At 39.5% G+C, this 7,621-nt stretch overlaps 1 protein-coding gene across 2 annotated transcripts in view; it reads right to left on the reverse strand.

The window, feature by feature from the left end:
* Nucleotides 1–7,416: 7,416 nt before the first annotated feature.
* rassf4a (Ras association domain family member 4a) overlaps nt 7,417–7,621 on the reverse strand; it is a 22,375-nt gene continuing 22,170 nt past the window's right edge. For both annotated transcript variants that reach the window (XM_084092713.1, XM_084092714.1), the window contains one exon: nt 7,417–7,621. This exon is cut by the window's right edge and continues 215 nt beyond it. The gene's annotated coding sequence lies outside the window, so the exon portion shown is untranslated.

Consider the following 7,621-nt stretch of genomic DNA (forward strand, 5'->3'; position numbering starts at 1 on the left):
TTGACTTCATAGTTGCCAAAAATGTCAAGCACATAGAAAATAGATTTAAAGTTTATTGGCTGAAGTGGATGTTATATGATAGTACTAGAGTGGTTTTTTTTTTTTTGGGGTTGAACATTATTATTGTATTTTAAATGCAGTTTAAAAAAAGACAATGTCCCATAGAGGGTTAAAATGTACATATGCTGTTACACATTATAACTGTAATGCATTACTGATGCACACAGATGTTAATGTATATTTAATATAGACTACTGTGTATATTTAGAGGCTTGCAAAACAAATTCTTTGGCAGAATTTACTGTGTCATGCACCTATATGCAGCAGGCGCATTAATATTCAATGTACAACAAATGTCAAGTGTACTTGACATTATATAGCTACTACTCCTAAAGCCAGAAATATTCCTACGCTGAACTCAAAAATAAAGAATTTAAAATTACATTTCATTACATTTCTGTTGTCAATACAAACCACATTCTTAAATACAAATACATTTCAAATCATTATCTACAAATCATAACTAAAATATCATACTATAAAATTATGCTATGTGACTCTACAAGTGTACACAAACGCAGTTTATTTTTTTCTCTTTGTGCTGCTTGTTCAGGAAATCGGAACCACCTTAAGTAATGTAAAGTTCCTTGTTCCACTGTGTAACATGGGCACTCCAGCCAGAAGCCACTGACTTCATGTGTTAGTCTCAATAGCATAAGCTTTTATAGCTTGTGGGAACTGGCTCAGTGCAAGGGTCACTCAAAGAACAATAAGAAACGCTCATTGTGAACGTGAAGGAAACCGCAAAACATTTTTCTCAAGCAATAAAACAATGATGTGAGGTAATCAAATGAAACACCATGGGATTGTATTGTAATGGAATAGGTTCATGAGCATCAATTTTAAATATAATGATAATGGCAAACTGACTTTTAATATGTCCTAAGTCTACTGGATTTTATTTAATGTCATGAATTGGATATTCTATAACATGACACTGTATGTTAGCAAAACAAATATACATGAGACCAAGTGAACAATTAGTTTTATTTAAAAATATATAAAAGGTAACATTGTTAGGCCTACTGTACAAACATGTCAGGCGTGTATATGTAAGTGCATCATAAAGTAACATTCTAGGTCATTTGTAACGCCTGAGAATTATACCCAAGTACCAATCACCATGCAATTTCACTTTTCTAAACTAAAATAACCAGAAAATGCTTCGGTGGTAAATAAACATTTGGTGTTTCCGTTGACTTAGCACTTCCGGTTTCATTGTTCTGGTCAACTTTTTTTTTTATAGGATTTTGGTTAAATGACTGAAATAAGGTCTGTGGTGAACACAAGCTCAGGACACCTTCATGTTTTATTCTACAACATAAAATACATCAGTATTATCCCACTCATGATTTTTTTTCAAGCTGTCTAAAGGGGACTACAGAGGCTGTCGGGGACATTAAACGTCATCACGCCGAACAGGTAAACTCAGTCCGCTTTTATAAATAAACTATCCTAAATCAAACTTTCTGGGAAAATGTTTTTAGATAAAAACAGAAAGAGTTGTTGGAAGTTTAGTGATGGTGACTTTGAAGTTGTGGGACTGTGGTGTAGTTCGTTTTTAGCCTACCTTTAGCTTTTTACTTCTGGTGACTGCATTTAGGCTTCAAAATTCATAAAAGTTGTGTTCATCTGTGAAAATTATCTTGATGGACAATGTGTAAATTATAATAAGTTTTGTTGATCACAGAGCTTTTTTTTTTTTTTTTTTTTTGCCATAACCCAAAAGCCTATGGAAAATTCTATTGGGTTTTTGCATAGACATAAACTGGACACAGCGACCCCATAGGTTTCAACGGAGAAAAGTGAAGCAAATTAGAAGCACTCACTTCCTGATGGTTGAGCGTACTGCGCAGACTCAAACTGAGCTTGATGACGTGGATGTGACGTGAGCAGCCTGTCTGACAGTTGTAAGTCTTCTAGTAGCTGTGCCAAGAGTCCCCCCGATTGACTGCAAGCTTCTCCTCCTGTCTATACAATCATTTCCAGAGAGTCGCGTGGTTATGACGCAGTCGTTAGCCTACTTTTACAAAAACTGCTTCTACGGGGCCATAACGTAAGATAACGTAAGGTAATTGAGCCTTTTATACATTTTCGTGTTTCTTTAGAAATAAACAATGGACAAATGGAGTCTTTAAACGCCTCAGATGTAAAGTTATTCGCTGTCAAAGTGACACCAAAATGAATGGGAGTCAATGGAATGCTAACAGCAGGTGATGGCTTGTTAGCCAATGGCGGCCCCCGGGGGAGGTATGCTATTCGAGAGCTTGATTACCCCCCTGGGTTTTTGTCCAGGGAACCAGCGTTATGCTAACTGTTAGCCTACAAAGTGACAATATGCCTGCACCACTCTATTGGCATTCAGTGAAGTTACTTTTCTTCTTCTTCTTCTTCTTCTTCTTCTTCTTCTTCTGAATTTAATGGCAGTTGGCAAACCAGCTTTGGTGTATTTCCGCCACCTACTGGGGTGGAGTGTGAAGCGTTGATGTAGAAGATAAAGAAAAAGAAAATCTTCTAATCAAACTTGTTTTCTTAAGATATTCTAATTAATCTGTAGTCACTTTTCAATTATTGTTCAGCAAGTTCTTTAAATGTCAACCTTTTTATTCCTACAGCCTTAACCTCTTCTATGAGTTGAGATTTTTCTTGATTATAACCAGCACATTTTATAAGAACATGTTCGACTGTTTCTGGTAGTCCACATTTGCTGCACAATCCTGTATTGTGTTTACCAATTTTAAAAAGTGATTTATTTAAAGTGTGACCAATAAGCCTTTTTGCCATCTGCTATTTAATTTCCCACAATTCAACATGAATAGGAATCCACAAACAGAAGACTTTTATTCCTAGATGTTGAATCATTGAACAGGATCTGAAGGGTTTCTATGAGAATGTCTTAAGTCAAATTTTCCATTTTTTTTTAGACTTATAAGGATCAGAGCAAATAACAACTTGAAGCAAATTAACCACTTACACCCCCATTGAAGCGCCAATTGAATAGCAATCAATTCTGAGGAGTAAACAGATAAGACATTAGATGTTTTGTTTTTTCCTATTTTAAAGTCCAGCTGTGGAATGACTACTGCTGCAGCTGTATGCCCAGATTCAGGATCTTTTGAGCCATCAGTATACATTTAAGTACAATAATGATACTTTTGATCTAAATATTGTTTCACCAGCAAATCTTTTGAGATCTTTCTCTGATGGTCTTTTATTTCTTCCAGCAAGTGCAGATCGACCAATGGTATTGGGAATAACCATGGAGGTATAGCTCATATTGACTAATTTCATAATAAAAAATTCCCATTCTTTGTGTTACACCAATTGTGCCTCAGTAGTGAAACATTTCACAATGAAACCTGCCCGTCTTTTCATCAAAATGTAAACATTAAAACAATGAAACATCAAAAACATTAAAGGTAACAATTTTTTTAAAAATTTGTGGCCAAGAAATATTGTAATTAATAAAATGTGTCAATTTGTAACATTTACAACTCGTGTAACAACTTTCCCCAAACTGACATTTGTTTTTGGAACATGATTCAATCTTTCAGTTGACCCTTGCCTGTATTCCAGTGTGGTTTTATTGTGATTACTTATTAACCCAACAGCTATAGGAAAAACTAGATTTTAGGTAGGCCTTTTTAGGTAAAAATACTGTATATTTGCATATACATACATTTAGAAGAACAGATGATTTTTTAAACTTGTACACTTGCCAGATAGTGCTGTTAAGCTCCTCCCATGAATCCAGTGGCTCCATGTTAGTTGCAAAATACATAATTGTAGAATACTGAAGACTTAGTATCAGTTTAATAAAAAGATTCTATGGTTAATAAATAAAATATGCTAACACAGTTTCGTGTACCTGTGTCAAGAAATTATGAGAGACGGTAAACAAGCGAGTCATCCTAAAGGAAAATGACAAATAACTTTCTTTTTATTTTGTAATAAGCACTAAAGATGAGATACTGGTCTGGATAGCCGTAACCACCAGACTCATAGCAAGCCAATTATTGATGAGTGCCAAAGACAAACAAAAGAAAACAATCTCAGACAACATCTACTCAGCTGATGCCAAAAACTCACCTCCAACTGATTCACCTTCAAGAAGCCTACCAATAATTCTTTCTCCCGCTCCTGACACTCCACTGAGCAGCCCCATGCCGAAGAAAAACAGAGGTGAGCCTTTCCCTATCTGAGTTACAGGAAAACATCATTACTGCCCTCATCCTGAAAATTAATCAAAGGGAAGACTCACTCAAGCAGATTAATCACCAATTCCAACACAATTAAGGACCTCAAGACATCCTTAAATAAGCCTGGTATCTAAAGGGAATATCGTTGTAGACCAGAGCTTCTCAAGAACAGAGGCCTCAACAGGATGACTCTAAAGAGAGGAAGGCTAACTACGTTCATACTCAGGCCAGCGTCCAAGGAGGCTCACAGAGAGCCTAACACTCAAACTTTTTAGACAGCCCTGAAGAGTGGATGCCTCAACAAGAGGACTAGCAACACTCTAACCCAAGAGCAATTTCAGAGAAAGCTCAGAAAGAGCTATAAACTCAGTCTAACTGTCCCACGAAGCTCCACTGAGTGGAGGCCTCAATACAACGACTCTCATAATAAGAGGAGGCCTAGCAACACTCCACACTAAGGTCAGTAGCCAAGGAGGCTCCCAGAGAGCCTAACAACTTAGCATACTACCCTACGGCCTAGCCGAGCTCTAGGAGTGGAGGCCTCAACATGACGACCCTCTAAAACGAGAGGAGACCAAACTACGTTCCACGTTCAGGACATTTTCCAAGGAAGCTCACAGAGTGCTTACAACTCGCAAATACTGTCCTAGCGAAGCTCAAGGGAGCGGAGGCCTTAGTAAGATAACTCTCTCTAGCGAGAGGAGGCCTAGCAACGTTCGCAGTAGCCAAGGAGGCTCACAGAGAGCCTAACCACTTAGCCTATGGCTGAGCTCAAAGGACGAATATACTACTTCCTACGCCTGTCAAGGAAGCTGCATAACAGTGCTACTAGCCTGACACAAAAATGGGTGGAGCTCAGAGGAGCGGACTCTCTATAGCAAGAGGAGGCCTAACAACGCTCTAGTTCAAGTTTAGCAGTGACCAAGGAGGCTCACACAGAGCTTAACAACTTAGCCCCAGGCTGAGCTCGCAAGGCGGAGGCCTTATGATAAAGACTCTCTCTCTAGAGAGGAGGCTTAGCTACTGCCAATGTCTGTCAGGGAGGCCTAAAGAAGGCTTAGCAGCTTGACACTTATATAACAGATGGAGCTCAGGGGAGCAAACAAACAATGGTTAAAAGTACTCCCGACCCAGATGCACCAGAGGAGGCTCAGGAAAAGAGCCTACAACTCAGTGCAACTGCCTAATTCTGGCTCAGAGAACGGAGGCCTCAATATGCTGAATCTCTAAGACGAGAGGAGGCCTAAATACGTTCTATACTCAGTGCAGCTCCAAGGAGGCTTAAAGAGAGCCTACAACTCGGAATTGCATAAAAGGGCGGAGCTCCGGGGGAGCGGAGGCCTACAGTTCTCTTAGAAAAGAGAAGGCCTAGCAGTGCTTATCAAAAAAAAACAGCCAAGGAGGCTCAAGAGAGCCTAACAAGTCAGCATTGTTACCCCGTCAAGCTCCCATCAAGGAGGTATTTAGTGCACTTGACAACTCAATTCTGCCCCAGGTGGAGCTCTGAGGAGCAGTTTCTATAAAGGCAGAAGCCATGAAGGCTCAAAGGGAGCCTTACAACTTGACAGCCCTGCCTATTAAAAAGCAGGAGCATCACAGGAAGATTCTCATAACGAGAAGCCTAACAACGCTCCAGACCTAAGCAACAGCTAAGGAGGCTCAGAGAGACCAAAACAGCTTCCCGAGGAGACTTGATGGAGCCTAATCAACTTGTACCATATTTAGGTGAACTCTCCATAGCGAGGGGAGGCCCATGGCACTTCCTAAAGGCAGTGGCCAAGGAGGTTCAAAAGCCTGACAGCTCAGCACCACTAAGTGGTGGAGCCCTGCGGATGGAGGCCTAGCAACATCCTACACTCAGAACAGCTTTCCAAGGAGGCTTACAGAAGCCAACTACTTGATGGCGCTATCTCAGCGGAGCTCTAGGATGGAAGCAGATGCCTCAGCATAATGTCCAAAAATACTTCCATAAAATAAACAGTCAGGGAGGCTCATGAAGACTGAGCCTAACTACCTGACAGCACTATCAGGGCAAAGCTGTTATTTAGCCTCTGGGACTCTAGAACAGTCAACGCATTTACTCTGGATCACTTCCCAGTCCTCAGACTGTGATGGGCCAGCCCCCTTCATGGTTTGAGGCGTAGACCTGGACCGGCGCGGTATAAATGTCTTGAAATCCGCGGAGCGCTCCTTCACCTTGCCAAAAAGCTCGGAAGGTGAAACCAGCGCATCGAGGAGAAAGTTTTTACAAAAAGTTTTACAAAGAGATGTATCTCAGCAAGTGACTCACTGCCGCATATGCTCTGCCATTCAGATGTGATGCAACACACAGTGGCTTAGTTGGCAGAGTTTAATGCAGATGCCTCACCTACCGAGATATAGCTGGCCAGTGTCTCTCCAATCGGAGACATCTGTAGCAAATTAGCTCAAAATAAATACTAATAATCAATCATTATTTGTTATAATTAGTTATGAATATTTGGATCAGTTAATAGAATTAACTTAATGTAGTAACACCAGATTCAACTCATCAGCTCATTATCACATGGTTTAATGAGCTGATGAGTTGAATCAGGTGTGTTTGATTAGGGAGACAAAGAAAACGTGCAGTGTTGGTGGTACTCCAGGACAGGTTTGGGAACCACTGCTCTAGGGGACACAGCGCAAGTTCCCATTCGAAAGGGAATCCATGATAATGTCATTGAATCAACATTATGAAGTTATGTTGTCTCAATATCACTTTTGCACTAGCAATTAACGCTGAAACAATGGTAAGATTTGCAATGTTCCTTGTTCCCAGGATGCCTCCCACTGTGTAACATGGGCACTCCAGCCAGAAGCCACTGACTTCATGTGTTAGTCTCAATAGCATAACCTTTTATAGCTTGTGGGAACTGGCTCAGTGCAAGGGTCACTCAAAGAACATTAAGAAACGCTCATTGTGAATGTGAGGGAAACAACACAACATTTTTCTCAAGCAATAAAACAATGATGTGAGGTAATCAAATGAAACACCATGGGATTGTATTGTAAAAGAATAGGTTCATGAGCATCAATTTAAAATATAATGATAATGGCAAACTGACTTTTAATAGGTGAGTACAAAACTAACATGACACTGTATGTTAGCAAAACAGAGATGATACATGAGACCAAGTGAACAATTCCTTATATATTAGTTTTATTTTAAAATGTATAAAAGGTAACATTATTACTGTACAAACATGTCAGGCGTGTATATGTTATGTAACATAAAATGTCTTTTAAAATCGTGGAGCATAAGTGCATCATAAAATAACATTCTATGTATTTTGTGACACCTGAGAATTATGGGTAAAATTACTTTCAGCTGTTAATTACTA

The sequence above is a fragment of the Abramis brama genome (genome assembly GCF_963993115.1).
Source record: "Abramis brama genome assembly, chromosome: 19".
Taxonomy (NCBI): Eukaryota; Metazoa; Chordata; class Actinopteri; order Cypriniformes; family Leuciscidae; genus Abramis; species Abramis brama.